The following is a 15852-nucleotide window of genomic DNA, read 5'->3' as shown; positions in this document are numbered from 1 at the left end:
GATTTCACCTATGACTTTTTTCCCCTTCGATAATGCTTGGCCCCACGCTTTGCAGAAAAAGGTGTTTGGGAACTCCTTGGCAGCCAGTTCCACAGGACAGAAGGCCTTGTACAACTACTGTAGAAGTATGTGCTACTGTGCTTTCAGCCAGTTATAAATAATGAACAAAGCAACTGCTCTATATGTAGTGCTGGAAACAAATCTCTCTTCAGAGTGTTGTAACAGCAATAAACTTTTATAAGCCTGCTACCTAACCTGAACAAATACCTGCAGTTTGTGAAACAAAAGAGAGAAGAATTCTTTACAGTGCTTGAGCCCTTATCCACGGGCACTTAATGAGAAAAGAAATGGTGACCCAACTGCTACCTTTTTGTAAGGGTTTAGATTTGGTCTCTCGAAAAGTTTAGGAAAAACTGCTGTTCTTCAAGTATATAATATACCATTGTTTTTCAACAGGAAATACTCAAACACAGCACTGGTACATGCACAGGCCATTTCTGGAAGGACGGACAAAAAATGGCTAACAGGCTGTCTTGAGCAGTGGGAATTGGGAGGCTGGGGACAGGGATGTGAGGAGGATTTAGCTCTCACCATAGTCATTTTAGGACAGTTAAAATTTTCCTTCTTTATCATTATGTATGCATTAAGGTTCCTAATTAAATTAAAAGGGCATGCTTTTTAGTTAATAAATGATAGCACTTTTATACTGATATCCCTATCACTTATCTCCCCCTAGAATATTCCCTCAGCCAAGTGTTGGCTCAGTTGCTAGAAATGAAAGAGAAGAGATATGAGATATTGCTGTTCCCTGTGCCAGAAATTGAGGGGTACCACATGAAAAACAAATGAGAAAAGAAAAGCTCAGGGTGCCACACCCTAGTGTAACCATGACAAATGGGAGGGAGAAAAAAAATTGGAGTCTGTTGGCTTTTAATTCTGAACTCCCCCGGATCACATCTCTTCCCTGTCTGAACATCCCTCTCCTGCTTTACTGACCAATTTCTCCTCTTTCTCTGCCATCCCCCAATCCTTTTGCTTATTTTTTAAAATATTTTATTTATTTTTGTTGTTGTTATTCAAGATATACACAGCAAAACCTACACCAATTCATCAATGTCTACATGTATAATTCAGTGACATTGATTACATTCTTTAAGTTGTGCTTACTTCTTTTTTTAAAAGTTATTTTCAAGGATCATAAAAGTAACATATTCTCACCACAATGTGTCAGCAAGATAATATAAAGGTATGTAGTGAAAAATTAGTAACTGTCCACTCTGTCCCAAAATATTGTTTCTGTTCTTGCCCAACTTTCTCCATACATGTATCTATGAATGAATAGCTTTTGTTACTGTTTTGTAAAAATGTGATTAAAGTGAGCATGCACATTACTCTCTTATTTTCCTCACTTATGTATCAGGGTCATCTACCCGTGTCGATAAATGGAGTTTTAACTCATCCTTTCTTTTAACAGTTGCATAATAGACCACAGTATGGGTGTATCACAATTTATTCAACGACTTCCTTATTGAAGTGACTATCTCTTAAATATAATGATTGCTCAAATTTCATCCTTGACTCACTTTTCCTCTTAATAACTGATAATGTGTAGGGAACACTGACTAGTGCCAAGAATTGGAATAAACAAGTCACATGCATTGAACTCTCACAGTAATCCCATGGATGGGTAGTGCTGTTATCCCTATTGTGCAGATTAGGAAGCCAAGATTTGTGTTTACCCAGCATCATATAGCTAGTGCAATGTGTAGGTAAATTTCAAATCCAAGTTCGATTTCAAAGCCTTCCTCTTAACTACAAGGGAACTCTGCCTCATAGCCTTAACATCGGTCTGGTATTTCTAACTTTGAAATGGATCATTTGACTACTTGGCCAACTCAGCATGTCCAAAAGTAGTTTCCTTAACTCCCCATCCCCAAACTTCTGTTCGTCCGGTGCTCCTTCTTTGGCAATGGGTTCACCCTTCCTCCTGAAGCGCAAGGAAAGGTCCAGCAGCTATCATTGGTGTGGGTGTGTCCCTCTCCCTTCCCTTCTGCCATCATGTACATGAAGGACAAATCTTTATTTCCATCCTACATCTCTCGCATCTATTTTTTCCTTCCTTCTGCTTGGATGGTCAACAGTTTGGGCTCTGTCAGCCGAACTGCCTGGATTTGAATCCCAACTCCACCATTTGCTAGCTGTATGACCTTGAAGAAGTTATTTGGCTTCTCTGTATTTCCATTTCCTCACCTTAAATTGTTGTTGCCGTGTGCTGTTGAGTTGATTCTGACTCATAGCAACCCTTTATGACTGAGTAGAACCGTCCCATAGGGTTTCCTAGGGTTTCTCTATGGGAGCAAATTGCCAGGTCTTCTCTCCCACGGAGCTGCTGGTGGGTTCAAACTGCTGAGATACGTAAAGCACTCAGTACACTGCCTGACATAAAGCAAATGCTCAGTGGAGATTAACTATCATTATTGTTATTGTTGATGTTAGTTCCCCACTTCGACCACTCATTATCGTTTAACTTGAGCTCTTAGGATAGTCTGTCTCCCAGATTCTACCTCCTTCAATCCAGCCTCTCCACACCGCTGATGTGATTTTCCAAAAACATTCATCCGATCTTGTCTCCTTCCCACAGTTTTCAATGGTTTCCCATTACATTCAGAATGAATCCAAATTCCTAGGTCAAGAATTGAAATTGCTCCAGAATTTGACCTGAGTTTAACTCCACCCAGAGCTTTCCTCTCTTTTGACCACAGTCTAGTAGCAGAACCCAAACCTCCCTGGTGCTCTCCCACCTCCAAGCCTTCATTCGCCTTCCCCTCTGCCTGAAATAAATGCCGTTTTCCAGTTCCTCCCATATTCGTGAATTGAAGATGACAAATAATGAGAATACTGGTATAGACAACAATAATGATATCTGATGTTACTGAATGCCTTATTCCTGCTGGGTGCTATATTAAATATGTTAAATAGTATTATTTAATCTTCACCTGCATCCCATTATGTAGGTACTATCATTATCCCCATTTTACAGATGAGGAGTACGAAAATAAAAAAATCTGTTGCCATTGAGTCGATTCTGACTCATAGCAACCCTATAAGACAGAGTAGAACTGCCCCGTAGGGTTTCCATGGAACATTTGGTGGATTCGAATTGCTGACTTTTTGGTTAACAGCAAAGCTCTTAACCACTGCGTCACCAGGGCTCTGAGGACTATGAGGCACAGAGAAATTAAGCAACCAGGTCCCATTCAAATTGTACTTATTCCATGGAAGCCTTTTAGATTTCCCTAGAGAATGTAAACATTCCTTCCTCTGTACCTACTGAGTCCTGTACTTCCTTTATGGCATGAGCACATTTTGCCTTGAATTAAACCTGTTGCCAACAAGTCTAGAATGACTCATAGCGACCCTACATGATAGAGCAGAACTGCCCCATAAGGTTTCCAAGGCTCTAATCTTTACAGGAGAAGACTGGTACATCTTTCTCTCATGGAATGGCTAGTGAGTTCGAACTGTCGACCTTTTGGTTAGTAGTCAAGCACTTAACAGCTGTGCCATCAGGGCTTCCTTGAATTAGATTTATTAATTTATGGATCTATTTCCCAAACTAGCTAGCAGTGTGTGGGGGGAACAGGATTCATTTACATTTTATAGGATACTTAGCTAGCATAGTGTTTTACAGATAGAAGATGCTCAAATGTTTGTTGAACTGGATTAGAAAAATAGATCTAAAATGGAAAGGAATCTACTCATCTTAGAGCAAGAGCTACTACAAGAGTTATAGCAATAGAAAATTCAGCTAGGGTAGCTTCATGTGGTTCTAATTAGGGAAATTAGCTTCATAAACAGATCTCTTGCATAAAGCAGTATTCCACTTTCAATGACCCAACATAAAGGTATTCTTTGCTTTTTTCCCATCAAACTAGACATGCAGCTTAGGAGAGGGAGGAATCAAGTTGAAAAAAAATGAGAATTTTATTATTTTTAACAGGCTATTAATTTACTTAAATAATTAAGTTTCTAATAACAGCCAGAATCTATTTCTTAATCCTTGAGAACTAAGAAATAAGCACCTGGTCTTGCTAAAGTTTGAGGAGAGAAATAATTATTGACTATAGCACTTTAACGAACCAAGCTAAATCAATGTTTGATTATAAATCTATTAATAATAGCTCAATGCCTTGCACATAATAAATGTTCGAATTTGTTGAAAAAAATAGAGAAAAGGCAATTTTATATTATGGACTTAACCCAAGAGTTCTATATGGAAACATTATTAAAAAAAAAAGTAATGTACAGGTGTAGTGACACAGTTTTATACAGAAATATTTGCAAACAAATCATTTAAATAGTTACAACAAGAATGGGAAATTACAGGATGTTGGAGTAGAATCATGGCCTGTCTGGACCTACGATATGGTTCTGAATAAGTCACTGACTGACACCTACCTTTTCAGAGTGGACTGTCAATGGAGAACCCTAGTTCTGGGGTTTATAATTATCATCTCTGTTTTCATGTGCACACAGAGGCTGAAGCTACACTCACAAATGTAGACAGGGATTAAATTCCTCCGAGAGCCACACAAAAGAACACTGTGAATGCCCTATTCTGAGATTATACACCAACAATTAACTTCCCATCATGCTTGCTACCCCTCTATGTTCAGCATTGACAAAATGTAATTAAAGCCAAAGTCTTATCTGGGAGAGGTAACATGAGCTTACACCCCAACTCATAAAAGTTAACCAATTACCAGCTAAGCCAGTTTTGATTTTATAAGAAGAATATAACAAGTCAACTGGATATTGATCCAAGGCAAATATCTAGAATGAATAATTACATGGATGGTTTACGACTGCTTGCTCAGAAATCAGTGATTGCTCAATGACGGCCGGAATGAGTAATACCACACTGACAGCATTTTCTTTTTTGATAGGTAAACTAGATTGGGAGATCCAGGTTCCTGTCAAGTATCTGGAAGGTTTTCTTGTAGAAAATGGCTTGCATTTTTTTTTTTTTTTTTTTCCTGTTCTCTCTCTTAAAGGCAGTCCAGGACTGAATGGAAGCTACTGGGAGACACGTTTGAGTCAATAAAAAAGAGAAACTTCCAATAGCCACAGGTACTTAAGAAAGGAGGAAATAAGCTCCCCTTTGCCTGAAGTTGTTTAAGCACAGAAAAAAGTGACCAGTTAGCAGGATGTTGGCTATTAAAAGTTTTGGAAGAGGAGGGGTATATGACTTTGAGCTCCCTTCCAACTCTGAGATCTTAGAATTGTATTAATAGGCCACAAGGCACGTAAATTTTGATGGAAGTGCCAAGAATGGTGTAGAAGAGTGGTCATTTATGTGAAAGAGAAGGTTTGGATGGGTATTCTGGAGGTTGGGAGGAGTAATGCCAAGAGAGCAAGGAGATGGAAAAGGCCAATCAGTCAAACTTCCCCCTTCCATTGAGTGCACTACACACAGCCTGCTGGAGCCTCAACCACCAGTGACATTCTCCAGGGCTTGTGGCAGTTTGCCTGTCAGGTCTTACCTACTTCTCTTTGCAAATGAACCCAGAAATTCATCATGTATGACATTTTTATCCAAACAGTAACTAGGTGCTTACACCAATTTACATTTCTACTTAGGAAGTTTATTCAAGAGTAAAATATGGCACTTGTAAGACAAAGGAAAAAATTCTACTTTCTGGCACTTGGTGCAAAGTCTATTAAAAGGCAGACTACAACACCGTACTCCGCTCTGCTATTTCTCCAGCCAGTCTTAAGTACTGGGATCCAGGAGAAGGATTTGAAAAATATAGCTTCAAGACTAATAATATACAAGCCTCAATGATCCAAAAGAATGACAATGCCTGGATCTAATCCTTGGCTGTTCTCTCCAGTCAGTCCACTCTGTGTTCACCTCTGGCACATACTGTTCTCCATAAAGGTGTGGAGGTCAAGGGAACTTAGTACCTTCGTCGATTCAAAAGGATATTACTGAGGTGGGATCGCAGAGTTCCACAGCATACTATGTGACCTTGAGTAAGTTATTTTACTTCCCAGAGCCTCAAGTTCCCTTAACTGTAAAACAAGGATAGCATCATTTACCTTGTAGAGCTGTCAAAAGAAGTAAAAATTAAATAAGCAAAACATCCTAAAACCTAGTACCTGGTACAAGATACATGTGGCTCAACACATGTGTCTATTATTCTGTATCACAGAATCAAAGCAAGAGCGCCACTCTCTCCAGCCCACCGGCCTCTTTGCACCCTTGGCCATGTCCAGCACATGCCTCTCAGGGGCTCTGCCCTTGACATTTCTTCTGGCCATAATGCTCTTCCCCAGATATCTATATATAGTTTTCTTCCTCACCTCCTTAGGTCTTGACTCAAATGCCCTCTTATCAGGAAAGCCTTCCTTAATCCTCCATGTAAAATAGTAAAACCATTCTCCCCTTACCTAGTTTTTCTTCATAGATTTATAATCTCAACATTCAACATATTTATTTATTTTTCTCACTATCTGCACTATGAGCCCTGCGGGCGTAGTGGTTAAGAGCCACGGCTGATGACCAAATGTCAGCAGTTTGAACCCACAGCTTGAGTTTTCTTTATTCTTCTTTGACTCTCTCAAAGGGCCTGACACAATGCTTTGCCTGGGGAGACATTTCATAAACAGTTGTTGAACTTCACAATAGAATCACTTTTTACAAATAGAAGTGTTCATTTGATATATAAAGATCAACGGACTATTTTTTTGTTGCTTAGCAAATAAATGCAAGATTGCCTTTGATTAAAATCAAGCAATAGGTTGCTTGGTCAGTTCAGTGGGGAGAAGAGCAAAGCTGCTGGTCTGATTTAATTAGGCAGTGAAAGTCATTAACACATTTATCAATTAGTTCCAAATAGCCATAGCCTTTGTTGATACAAAGGTCAAACACTGCTGTAGTATGCCAAGATCAGTACTCTGACTTAATAGATGAAGTACAGAAAAACAATCAAAGGGTTTCAGGGCATAAGCTTCTGTCTGCCATTAAGCTGAATCCTTTGAGAAACTGCATTACTGACATTAAGCCATCAGGATATTTACCCCATTGATGGTCTGAAAAGGTTGCTGGATCTTTCCTCAAAGTAATAACCAATAATTTGCTTCAACACTCAAAGAGGTAAAATCAAAGTAAGTTCAACTACTTCTCCCAAACACAAGAGATGCAGCTGAAGTTTAAGCGAAACGCAAGAGTACAGTCTTCAAATTTGACAATCTCTCCCACATGCTCCAGGCTTCCTAAGAAACCTATCTCAAGAGTTTATGATAAATACATGCTGAGTATATTAAGCACTAAAAACCAAAAAAAACCTGTTGCCGTCAAGTTGATCCCGACTCATAGAGACCCTACAGAACAGAGTAGAACTGCCCCACAGAGTTTCCAAGGAGAGCCTGGTGGATTCAAACTGCCAACATTTTGGTTAGCAGTCGTAGCACTATATTAAGCACAGATAACATCAAAATATTGCTAAAATATTAAGAAAATTATTTTCTTTAAAAGAAAAGCACAGTCAGATTTAGTTTACTATAAAGAGATTGATGTCAGAAGGTTGATTTTCACAAGCTAAAGCTCTAATTTCTCTGAAGAATTCCCTATTCCAGAAGAAACATCTTGAGGGCAACTTCAGATCAAGCCTATGCTACAAAGGAAACCAAACTCAGCTGACAGCATGAATGTAAAGAATAACCGCTTTTATTGATATGTCATTTTTCAAAGAGCTTTTTATATTTTCACTTTCATGTGATCTGAGCTTCACCAACAGCCTACAGGGAAGCTGTGTCGATGGTAGCCCATTGTACACATAGACAACAAGCTCAGAGCCTTCAGTGACCTGCCCAAGTCCCCAGAAGCAACATGGAGCAGGGCTGTGGCTAGCACCCAGGTCTTCTGAAATCCAGCACTCTTTTAGTAGAAAGAATGAACGCTCCCTGTGTCTCAACAAACTTACTTTAAAATGAGTTACCCTCTTCTATTCTTCTAGAGCACTACATTGTTAATGGAACTGCACTTTGGGGACACTTTCTGTAAATAATGCAGTATCTCAGTTGATTTTTTTTTTTTTTTAACCCTGGAGGCAATTTTAGGCAGATTTCCAACGGGGCCTGGTTCCCCAGAGTTCTGTCCTTGGCTTACTGCTCCATATAAGTCAGTCTTGTTGGGAGATCTCATCCAGTCCTGTGATCTGAACTAACAGCTGTGTGCTTCCAAGTACTTGGTTCTAGCCCATTCTCTTCATCAGGGTTCAGATTCATGTCCACCTGCCCGCTGAGCTTCTCCACTGAAATATGTCTCAAGTGCCTGACATATAATGTGTTTAAAACTCACCATCTTCTTCTTCTACCTAGACCTCCTCCTGGGCTCATGATCTCTCCTAGCTAATGGCACCATCATCCATTCACACACCTAGCTAAACACCTGGGAATACTCTCTGGTTTTTCCTTCATCCCCTGGACGTACCCAGTCACTAAGCCCTGTCTGTACTCTTAAGCTCATGCCTATCTCTTTACCCTTACCATCACTGTCTTAGTTTAGGTCCTCCTTATCTTCCTACCTGGAATGCTGCAACAGCCCCAAATTGAACCACACCCCACCATACACCCCTCACCTACCTTGAATGTAAAATATAAATCTGGTCACGTCATGCAACCTGCCAAAAAGCCTTGAAAGACTCTCCTTTATCTGCTACATAAAGCCCAAACTCCCTGGCATGGCATTTGTGTTTGACATTATTCCTCCAAATAACTATTCTCCTTCTTCCTCCTTAATAACGGACCTTGTATTTTAGCTAGAATGTGGCTACCTGTAATATTGCACTAGTCTCCACAGCAGCAAGGTGCAGTTATACAGCTAGGTTGTGGCCAATTCTATTTAAAAGTACTGTGTGAAATTTCAGGAAGGGTTCTCCTTAAAGGGAACTGACTCAGCTGGGAGGGGCACCCTTTTTACTGCCTGGAACTGGAATATAGAGATGACGCCTGGAGCTTTAACAACCACATTAGACCATGAAGTGACCTTGAATATGACAAAATAGAAACGATAGAAGTCTGAGTCCCAGACAACTTCATGGACCTTCCATGGCAGACAATTTCATGGCCCTTCTACCTCTAGACTTTTTTTTTTAATATGAGAGAGAGTGGTTTAAGCCACTGTCATTTTGTGTTTCTTGAAAAGATGGGCAACTCTGCCAAATCCTACATGATACAGAAGTCAAACATCTCCAGAGTGCTAAGTCTTTCATAGGTTGCTTTCTGCCAGCCCCTCTACCCTTATCTTCTACCATTCCTCCAACGTTAGGCTCCAGTACTATTAAAATTCTTATAGTTCTGCCCCACCATTCTCCCTTGCCTCCATATTCACCATGAACTTTCATATTTCTGTTTTTGCTTGCCCTTCGACCTGAAAACCCTTATCTTTGTTCAGCTTGGGACTTTTCACACTCAGCTCAGGCATCACCTCCTCCAGGAAGTTTGCCTGAACCTCCATTTTGGGCTAAGTGACAATTCTCTGTTCCTATAGTACTCTGGAAGTACTCTAATCTTGGAAGCTGTCTGTCATTACAGAAAGAGTTTCAAAGGCCAGATATCGCACCTGCTCATTTTGTGACTATACCTCCTAACACAATGCCTGGGACAAAGCAGGAGCTCACTAAATATGTTCGGAACACAACTGGATTTTCCTTATTGAAATGGAAAGAACAGTATCTAACACCTAAAGAGGTCTTGATTAGCTTGTCATGCTGGCAGTAAATTGAAGATTGAAACACAATTTTTCTAAAGGTGAACTATTTTTTTTTTTCTGGAGATGAAAAACAAATTGCAGATGAGCCATCTTAAAAGAATATCCATTATGAGAAACAGTTTACTGTTTTGATGTTTGAGATTTGATTCCCTCATCCATAAAAGAGACCTTGGCATTAGATGATCTTTGAGGTCTCATCTGGTTCTAAAATTTTATAGTTCCATTTTTGAATATAAACACATACAACTGTACACAAGGGACTGTGAATGGCTCCTCCAGGGATTGGCAACATGGCCAGCCTAACTTTTAAATAACTTATTTACAAGAAATGGCCATTAAAATCTTTTTTTTTTTTTTTTTTGCTTTAGATGAAGGTTTACAGAGCAAATTAGTTTCTCAATAAACAATCACATATCGTTTTGTGACACCGGTTGCCAACCCCACAATATGTCAACACTCTCACCTTCTTGACCTTGGGGTCCCCATTTCCATTCATCCAGCTTCCTTGTTCCCTCTTGCCTTCTTGGTCTTGCCCCCAGGCTGGTGAGCCCATTCAGTCTCATATACATGGTTGAGGTACTTGTATTACTGTTTGTTTTATGGGCCTGTCTAATCTTTGGCTGAAGGGTGAATGTCAGGAGTGACTTCAGTACTGAGTTAAAAGGGTACTCAGGGTGCCCAATAAAAATCTTGAAATCATCATATGAAAATGAACACACTGGAATAATGAAATGTGGGAAGATATCCCCCCCTGGAGTCCAGCCGCATTGGCTTTTTTTAGAAGCCCTTGAACTTACCATGCTCCCTCCTTGTACCAGGCCTATCATTTGCAGTTCCCTTTGCCTAGAATGATCTTTTCTGCCTGCTTTCATCTCTCTCTGACCAGGTCGGATCATCCAATTAGAGGTCCTCATTCATTGCAATGCATTCCTCTCCTTCGTACCACGGGTCATAGCTACAATTTTCTATTAGGATGATCATTTGATTGATGTCTTTTCCCCACACTAGACCGTACCCTCCACAAGGGAACAATTTTGTTTTTGTTCATTATCGTATTTCTAACCCGTGGCAGAGAGCTGGTGCTCAATAAACATTTATTAGATGACCTCTGAAGGCTTTGCAAAGGAGCAAAAAAGTGTCTGATGAGTTTCACTGTGGGAAAAGAGAAGGCTGCATTTGGGGAAATGTCAAGGTATTCCAATAAGCTACAAAGCTGTAAGCTCTCTACTACATCCTTCAAAAAGGACCTTAGAAGTCAGTGATGGAACTAGGACACTGGCCACTCTCTGGTGACAATGAAAGGGCAGGAACTGAGTGAGACCACCATTTGATAGAGCAATGTATGGCAAAGAAGATCATAGCTAAGAGGAGAGGAAAACTTGAACATGACTAAAAAGTCTGGAGTCCTTGTAACAGTCCTGGATGGGGGCTCATTGGCAAAAACTGATATGAAAATTATTAAAGTATTGAACATCCCCATGGCTGGCAAATCCAAAAGAAATGAGGACTTTATAAAAATAACAAATTACAATTTTTAGCTGTCTGCAGCAAGCAGATCAAGAAAGGGCAGACCTACTGGTACTTCTTGGAGAAGGAATTATGTTATCAAAAACAATGGGAAAACAGGGCTACTAAATTGGCTTTCATATTCTCTATCAAAAAGATGACGAATGTAATTAATGTCACTGAACTCTACATGTGAAGACTGTAGAAACGGCTAATGTTCTGTTACCTATCTACTTCTTGTTGTTACTTATTATCAAATTGATTCTGACTCATGGCAATTCAGAATAGAATTGCTCCATAGGGCTTTCAAGGCTGTGACCTTTCGGAAGCAGATCACCAGGCCTGTCTTCCATTGCACCTCTGGGTAGGTCTGAACAGCTAACCTTTTGGCTAGTAGTTAAGAACTTAATTGTTTGAGCCACCCAGGGCCTCTTCCTATATACTTACTGCAATAAAAATAAAAGACTACTTTTCTCATTAGAATGGGTAGAATAAATATAAGTACGGAGTTGAATTCCTACATAGATGAGTCAACAGTAAGAACCCAGGCTCAAATGAAAGACATTCAGGGACTCTGAAGTCTGCTGATGAGAAATACTGAGGAGTAAGTTTTTTGTTTTTTGTTTTTTTTTTTTAAGAGAGGTCTTGGATATGGGAATCAGGCAAATGCTGCCACAATTTTCAAAAAGGGGAAGAGGTAGATATTAGACAGCAACGACGCAAGAGTGTAACATCCATCATTGGCCCAATACACAAATTAATTTGGAAAAAGATGATACATTAATCCTTAGACAAGGAAGCAATGCTCACCAGAAGCGACCTTTCCATGGGCTCCCCAAGCAAAGCTATTCATACCAGCTAACTTCAAATAACACAGGTACCTGGAGTCTCTCAGACAGCCTTGAGAAACAAGAGTCAGATGATAGTAGAGAACAGCACATTCACACAGATCCAACAACTGTGCCCAAAGACTATCTTAACAAAAAAAAAAAAAAAAACTTAACAGATCTTATTTATAGTGGAGCAAGATTACTAATCATTTCAAATTCTGAATTAAAAAAAAAAAGTCAAATTAGGTAGAGATTTTTCTCTCAAAGTGAGGAAATATCAAAGGTGATTTACTTTAAAAGTTAATGTGCTACATAAGCATATGAATACAAGACAATATGTCAGGTTTGGGATTGAGCCTCTGTGGGGCAAAAGCTTACTATCTGTGAACCAGTTCTACGTCTGGAAAATGATATCGTGAAATACCACAGTAAGCACTTGGAGCTTTAGGAGTAAACTCTATTACTGTGCACCCAGCATGCCAAGAATTGCATAAGACACAAAGTGGTTAGACTCTTGAATTGAGAAGTATGTGTTGAAATGAGCTGTGTGTTCAAGTATACCGTGGCAAAAAGGAACCAAAGTTTAAACGGTGCCCTTCTATAAACTTTTCTTCACCCAAGGTATTTTGGATACATTCTATGCTTTGTGAAAAACAAATCAATTTGTGTTCACGTTACAAGTTTGGGGTTGAAAAGTCAATGATGGCTGAATTTCCCTTTAATACAGCTTATGAAACTTGATAGAAAATCGTGCCTGCAATGCCCGTGGGCAGGTAAACGGCATTACATGCCCGTTTGTCTGCCTAACTTTTCTGTAAGGCTTGACTCAGGGAAAAAGTCAGTGCCAACTGTAAATTATTCATGAGCACTATCTGCACTCCCCATCAGCCAACAAGTTCAGGACAAAGGAATGAATAGTCTTCATTTTCCTTAGAGAAGTTGCCTCATTGCCTGCCTATTTCCCAGCCCACTCTTCTTGGTCTCTGGGCCGTGGCAAGCTCCCAACCTTCCACCCAAAGGCAAGGGGGCAGACCCTTCTCCTGCTGTATCTCCAGGGGATCCAGTTGTTCCTCCAAGAAACAGTAAATGCACCTGAGAATCAGAGTCAAAAACAACTTGAAAAGCACATAAATGTAACTGGCCCATCTCTTCTCACAGAAGTCAGCTAATGGAGAAAAGAAACTCATGTCAGAGGAAGCCTAAGGCACCAAGCTCTTCTAAAGTTCTATTTGATTGACAATGTCTTGCAGGTGGTACCATCTTTGTAACTTGCAAGAAAAGAAACACTCCCCTTGTCCTCACCAGATAAAACCTCAAACCAACAGACAACAACTCTCTCTGGGCAGGCGAGAGGAGTCTTCTAGGTAGTTCATTTTAACTCTGATAAAGGCTATCCAAAGACCTGTGTGGTAAACCTGGCCCTCTGACACTCCTAGTTTCTAACTGGGCCCCCTGTATCAAATCTGCACCACTCTGTGACCTAAATGTGCCTTTACTGTGTGTGAATTCCAAGGACTCGGCTTTCAAAAGCTTATCCTCAAGAGTCTGCTCCTAGGCCAGTACTCTGCATGGAATTAAATTATCCTGTGGAAATAAATCCACAGGATAAAAATAACATTTCAATCTATCTTAATTAAATGTATTCCCTTCAAAGTCAACCACACCAGGTATAGCCTGAATATGGGATTCAGCTCGAAGAGTAAACTAAAATCAATTCTCAGAATTGAGTCCCAGACACCAAGAATTGAAATAAATCTTCTTAAGATGTAGGCTGATACCACTTCACAAAAAAACTATCAGGTTATGCAGTGTCTGTCCTCCATATCTCAAGACAAATGAAACAAGTGATCTGAAAGGTGGTAATATCCAATACTGGAAAGCAAGCTTCCTGCTTCGCATCATTGCAGAATGTTGTCTAATGGACCAAGTAAAGCCTTTCAATGTTCAGGAAAACCTGAGTTTAGACATTACTGCTTTTCCTCACTCGGACTCATTTTCATGAATTAAAGCTGTCCTATCCCCAAAATGGCATCCCCAGATGGTGCAAATGGTTAGGCGCTTCATTGCTAACCAAGAGCTTGGTGGTTCAAGTCGACCCAGAGATGCCTTTGAAGAAAGGCCTGGTGATCTACTTCTGAAAAATCAGCCATTGAAAACCCTATGGAGTACAGTTCTACTCTGACACACGCGGTGCTGCCCTGAGTCAGAAATGACTTGATGGTGAATGTTTCTTCCCTTTTTTTTTTTTTTAATCCCCAAAAGAGGAATAAGAAGTTGACTCTTTAGTGCTCCTCTACGCCTTCAAGTTTCTCCTTAGGAGACAGTGTAGTCCGGTGGCTAAAAACATAGCTTGAATTCTAGCTTCACTACCAGTTAGTAGTGTGGTGATTAAGCCTTTCTAAGGCTCAGTTACCCACCTAAACAGTGAGAATAATATTCTTGTTATATGATAATGTTTTTAGGTGAATTAAAGGAGAAATGCAGAGAAAGTGTTGGGCCTATAGCATGTGCTCCGTTTAGCTCTTGTTGCTGCTGCTAATGTTATTATTGTGATTTACAACAGGAGTCCCTTACTCAGTAGTGAAATCATTGATCTTAAAAACTAAATGTGGGAAAGGCTCTCTTTGGGTGAGTAGAACAGAGGTGGATGGATAAGCCAGGGACAGGAGAACAAAGGAGAAGCCCACTGCCCAGAATCTGATATCACCACCAGGAAGGACATCATGAGACTGCACCATCCACCAATCACATGCTAGGAAAATGTCAGGATAGGAAACATCCCTTGGAGAGAGCTACCAGGAGAATACCATAAACTGGTAAAGAAAGCTCAAAGCACAGGCCATCTACAGCATCCTGCAGCAACCCACAGTTAAGAATGAATGGAAGCTCCTGATTACTTTCCAGCAGCTGACTCCCACTGCTGATTACCCATGCCTGGTTCCTGGCTCTGTACCTCCCTCCCTACCTCACAGGGCCCTTGGTCTGTGATAAAGGAGCTATACCTAGTTGAAGTTTCAGGGTTCTGCACTGAGAATTAACTAGAAGAAATCTCTGTAGACTGCCTCTTACTACACCTCCTTTGCTTTCCCACTTCCTTCTGGCACTGTCTACTAGTCCTGTTGCATTCTTACTATTCTCACTCTTCTCTTCCTATTCCAACTCCCACAGTACTTAAGAATATTCACTCTTTTAAAGGCTCTCCTATATTTTAATAATGATGACAATACTGTCACGAGCTCACAAAAGGAACAGCATTTAGTAAGGTTAATAAATAGGAAATTTCAATCATGAAATTCTTTACTTTGGCATTCATCAATATATAAAAGAGAATTTTTCTTAAAGGAAAGCAACGACTGTTATCTCAAGAGAAAAAAAAAAGTGTATGTGGCAACTAAATTATAATGTGATTTAAAGAGTAGGAGGATATTGGCAATAAGAAAAAAGGAAGGAAAATTTAAGAATAAAATTTAATAGTCCATCATTCACTGTCACATTTCTCACCTTCTCTCTGATGAATGTTTCATCTGGTACCTGTTGAATCCGGAGATCTAACAACATCCACCAGACTTTGAGCCTATTTGAAGTATGGCATATCATGATCAAAAGATTTGGGTGTCGTGAAATGGAATCAAGTCATTTTGGGGGGTTACAAGTGACAATCTCAAGTAGGACACTGTTTATTGACAGTTTTCTTAGCTCCTTGACTGGTGAACTGTACCTTATCTGACCTCAATTCTT

At 40.0% G+C, this 15852-nt stretch overlaps 1 protein-coding gene across 1 annotated transcript in view; it reads right to left on the bottom strand.

The window, feature by feature from the left end:
* PRKCH (protein kinase C eta) overlaps positions 1 to 15852 on the bottom strand; it is a 278206-nt gene that overhangs the window by 60668 nt on the left and 201686 nt on the right. The gene's annotated exons all lie outside the window — the stretch shown is intronic.

Source organism: Elephas maximus, chromosome 10, assembly GCF_024166365.1.
Source record: "Elephas maximus indicus isolate mEleMax1 chromosome 10, mEleMax1 primary haplotype, whole genome shotgun sequence".
NCBI lineage: Eukaryota > Metazoa > Chordata > Mammalia > Proboscidea > Elephantidae > Elephas > Elephas maximus.
The sequence above is the reverse complement of the archived record's forward strand: the minus strand, read 5'-3'. Positions and strand labels throughout refer to the sequence as shown.